Source organism: Coturnix japonica, chromosome 2 (assembly GCF_054131305.1).
Source record: "Coturnix japonica strain WE chromosome 2, WE-NBRP24, whole genome shotgun sequence".
In the NCBI taxonomy this organism is placed as follows: domain Eukaryota; kingdom Metazoa; phylum Chordata; class Aves; order Galliformes; family Phasianidae; genus Coturnix; species Coturnix japonica.
In genome coordinates this window covers 25,588,621-25,593,854 of record NC_140664.1, presented here as the reverse complement: position 1 = coordinate 25,593,854, position 5,234 = coordinate 25,588,621, and positions in this window count along the sequence as shown.

Genomic DNA, 5,234 nt, shown 5'->3' with positions numbered 1-5,234 from the left:
CCCTTCAAGTATAATGGCAGTCTGCCTTACCTTACCTCAGGATTAGATGTGTATTAACTGCATATCTGACTCGGAATACTTCTTTGAATAAATTCTGGGGGTGAGTAGTTTGCAGATTGATTTATATCTAGAGTTGTGCCAGCAAAACAGTCTAGCTGTACTGAAATATGACCGAAAAAAGGCTCTCAAACCGCGGTCAGTAAATTAGCCTGTTTTACAGCCGGACACATCCAGAGTCAATGATTTATAGTAAATGACTCACAGTTCCACAGTCAGGATCCCACTGAGGAAGGAACAAAACAATAGAAGAATCCTAAACAAGTAGCATCCAATTAAGAAATTAATGCATAATGTCTGTTGACCCAAAATAGACAGTTCTTTCATATTGATGTAGATACTTCATCTTGAGTGGAAACAGCTACAGACGGAGTCTTCTATTACACACAAGTCTGTTCACGTTCTTGCCACAGTACCCAGTTTCTTTCCAGTAGTGCATTAAGCAACACGTTGTTTGCTCTCCCTTCCTCTGCCCCAGGGGAGAGGTTTGTAGAATGATTTGCTTTGATAATTTGGGTGCTTTTCTTTAATGCACATGTTGCAATGCATTTATGTCATAGAGGCTTGTTAAAGAAATCTTGTTTACATTTAGATGATGATCTTTGTGATATTCTTCAGCTCCGGAGGGAGTTCATTCCATACTGGGCCCAGTCTTTAAAAACCTTTAACCTCCAAAGTGGAGTATACTGAGTCTAAAGATAAAGTCTTTTTTTCCCCTTGATTTTTGTCTTACTTATCCGTCTTGAGCTTTAGCCCATCTTCTGTAAGTGATATAACCCACTAATAAATAAGTATACATATTTGTATGTATATTTGAATGTATATAATGGATGGTGCTCAAATTTTTTTACTAATGGAGGGTGCAACCAGAAACGTTTGGATACCACTGTCTAGATCATGATTTCCCGATGATGCCATGTGAACAATGCAAAGTAAGATCTGAAGTTTCTGTCAGTTTTCTGCAAGACAATGCAGTACGTAAAGTAGTTGTCAAGTATACTTCAAAGAAGCTCTGTCGTTGTGCAGAGCTGCTGTGATGTTCTCATGCTGCATGGATGTCCCTGGTGCAAGGAATCTCATGTGGGTACATTGAGGGACTACTGTCCAACCCAGGAGTGGTAGGAATACGAGAAAAGACAGATATGTCAGCATGGGAGACACGACCTTCTCAAACATACACCTGAAAACAACTGTTCCCCATAGCAACATAAGGTTACAGCCTCAGGTGAGTGGATTAATTGCTTAGGGCAACCACCTGTCTGCATCACAGAGAGGAGGGAAATAAGGTTTTAAGCAAGAATACTTTGTGCAGGCATCAGCAGCTGCTATTGGCAGGATATAAAAGAAAGGGATATCAGCATTCAGAGCTGCTGGTGCTTCTGGAACATGATCCAGGTTCACGCTATAGCAAAAGCAACAGCCACAAATATATGGGCAACACTTTGCCAGGCACTGAACAACATACTCTAAGAAGGTGACAGATGTTATTTACTTTAGTTATAATTTAAATAGGGGAATGCAGTAGGCAAAAGGTCACCAGCACTGATGTGTGGGAGCCCATGCAGCAATCTGTGTGGAGAGGAGCATTCTGGTATGCTTGAAGGCCTTAATGGGGTTGGAAAACATATCTTGGGAAGAAGGATGGCAGGAGGACAGTGCAAAGGTGGTCGGTTTTGCTAAGGACAGCACTACCGCTCTCTTGCACTAGCCTGCTTTGGGAAAAGAAGCAAGCACTGGGTCAGCAAATGATTGGTAAGTGGGAAAAGGACATAAGTGAGAACAGAACTATGCGTCAGGGCTGTGGGCCCGCTCCTGTCCTCCTGAGATTTGGCTTTCTGGGCTCTGGGCCTGCACTAGTGACAGTGCTAATGGCCCTGGGGAAAGCTCTTCCCAAATGTTTGCCATGAGGCCCCAGCAGAGGCTGTCCTTCCTTCCTTCCCAGGACAGGCTTTGAGCTGAGAGGCTTGCCCTTGTTCTTTGCTGGTGTTATACTGTGGCTGGGCTGCATCCATGCCTCTGCATCACCCGTGAGACTGAGAAGAAAAGGTTTCCAAGACCACGACTGGCATTAGCAGCGACCATAAATTTGCAATGCTAGGAACTGCAACGTCCCATAATGAGTACATTGTTAATCATGTTTGAGAGCGCTGACCATGTTCCTCACTAACATGGTGCTAGCAGCCTTGCTGGCAAATCTCACTCTGTTTAAGGAACTTTGTTAATAAACTTGAGTGATAAAAAATACCCTGAAAAAGTATTTCTAAGAGCCACCTGAGTTCCTTTCAGCAAATATAATCATGGCTGTTATGCAGAACTGCAGTTAACAAAATGTGCTACAACAAACACATTTACAAATGTGTTTCCCTAACTCCTTCTAACACAACGATTCACAAATGTCCTGCAAGGACAATTTCACTCTTGTTCATTACTGCATGGACTAAATTCACTCAGTTGAGATTCCGCAGTCCATGATTGCTGTAATAAATGCTCACTAATTAATATGAGGACAAATTAATTGAGACAGACAGATGTTTTTTGAACTTTGATGACTTAAGATGAAGAAAGAGTATCACTGACCTGCTGGTAGATCTAGAAATAAGCAAAATGTTTCAGGTTGCCTGGATAAACAACAGTTGGAAAGCAGATATTGTGACAAAGAGATGGCCAAACCTGATCACCTGAAGTCAGCAGTCAGAAAGTTAAGCAGGAGGCTGCACCCTGACTGAACAGGCACTGATCAAAGCCACAGGGAAAGTGCTGTTGTTTAAACACCCAGAATAGAAGCTTTGTGTTCTCATTGAGTAGAGTGCATCTTTCACAGCTCATTCACTCTCTGATGAAGCACATCTGTCCAAGATAGACTGTAAAATACTGGACTGCTAAGGAGAACTATCAAAGAAAAAAGTTGTGAAATACCAAGAAGGCACTATGTTTTCAGTCAGGAACGTGGTGGGATCCCATGGCTATAGGAGCTGATCAACACTGAGAGCAGAGGCCTAACCAAAGACAGACCACAAGGATGAGAAAGATCTCAGTGAGAAGGATGTTAGGCAAAAAAGGGATAGGTCACTTTAAAAACAGGTCTGAAGCAAAGAGGGAATTCAATGCATTTTCTAAGGCAAAACTAGCCACAGCTATAGCCATAGGAATACAGGTGGTGGTACCGTGGAGGGGAAGAATCTGTGGCAGCAAGGACAATGTAGAAAGACCATGATGAGGACAGCTGCTTACAGCCAGGCAGACAAAACTCTCTTCAGAGAATTGTGTGCAACTGGACCCATGTAGGTTGAAGAGTAAGAGAAGTCACATATATACAGAGAGCATGAGAAGTGCAGACCGAGAAAGAACACTGCAACCTGCTCCACAACAACAGCTTCTCTCCAGTGGTATAAAATAAATGTGATTTTATAGCCCCCCCGTGACTGTGTGACTATGTGAAGCCCCCCTGTGGACTGCCATCATACTGAATTTGGGGCTGAAGTTCTGGGAAATATTATGGATTTAATTCTGCAGGATTACAGTCGTTGCTATTCACCCCTTAGACAATTTTCACGTGGTTTTGAAGAAAGCTTTAGAAGGGTTATAAATCACCTTTTTTTAACACTTTCATATAAAAGGGCATAAATTACATCTTTGAACACTTTCAATTTGTTTTACAGTCCTGGAGCTGTACAAAAGTACTTAGCATAAAAAGGGAGCTGAGCCAAGTATGTGTAACAGAAAAGGCATGAACGTGTTTGGAAGAGTTGTAATACCCACAACGCATGCAGGACTAAGTCATACCCTGGCACTGAGTTTGCAGACAGGTGTGCTGGTTGTTTCCTGGTCCTCTGCTGATAGCTTCCACCTCTTCCACCCGCTCAGCTCTATTGGCAAAAGAAATTATGAGCTCTTCTTCACGTGCTTCTGACAAGTCAGACGGATTAGTCAGTGAAAAGGGTTTAAATTAACCTGTTCACTTTGCCTGGAGCAAGTTAAAGAGCTCTTAAACAAACCCTTTAATCAGCAGAGCTACGGCAGCAACAATCACAGCATCAAAGATGGGAAGTGGCAAAATCCTCAAATGGCACAGTTAGATATGGAACACAATACGTGTGAGTTCCTGTTAGTGGGAATTACTTCCCAAAGCTTTCTCTAACTGTGAGCTGGAAGCAAGGGCTGTGACATGAACAGGTGTGCCTGTGTCAGCTTGTACTGCAGCAGAAATAACACACACACTCCTTCTGAGGACACCCAGAGCTGCCCTGACAGCTGGACTCGTGCTGCCAACTCTATGCAGGTACGTCTTCTTTGGCTGCACCTGGAAGTGCAGCACAGTCATGATCTCAGAACAGTGACAGCACTGAGATTTTTGAGCCCTTCCTTCCTCGTGAGCTTCCAGCATTATTTCCTATTCTTGGTACCAATTTCCTCTTCTTGGCTCCAATTCTGACATGCTCACTTTGTTGTGTGATCCCCACAGCAAATAATCCTATTCTCCAGAGTAAAGCTTTTACTTGAGACACAGAAACGCCTCTCCTATTAGGGAATTTCTAGCTTCAAAAATCCCTTAATATCCAGGAGCGTTTGATGTGAAACTTTCACATGCCTGGGGATAGATATTTCCAATGTTACAAAAAAAAAAAACACGTTAGTGGAGGTTCAACTCTTTAAAATCTTCTTTATTTTATGAACACCCATTGCAGAAATATGCTCTTGGAATGGATAATATCCCCTCAGCCTTTGAAGATATCTTGGAAAAGCCAGCTTTGTCATGAAAGTGTTTGTTAGGTCACAGCAGGAATGCGGGGACACAGACGTCTCCAGAAATAACATGCTGTTAGTATCAGAAGCATCTTGCTGAATAAAGCTATCATCAGTATATGCTGGAAATGCAAGATGTCTCATAGCATAACCTGCTTCTCACTGGATTCTGTTGCCTCAGACTTCAAATACTCAGCTCCAACAAAAGGAAACACTGGGTATGCGTAGAAAGCTCGCTGCCCCTATGGCTTGTGTATTGTCCCTCATTGATAGGACACTCCACCATGGATCACACAAGGTTGAGAATTCAGTCCTCAGAGTCTCTCACAATGGGTTTTATCATTTAAAAGCAGAAGATCCTATTCTTTTCATTGGAGCTTGCAAACTGTTCACTGGAACCCTAATTCTGCAGAACGCACAAGGACACATTGAAA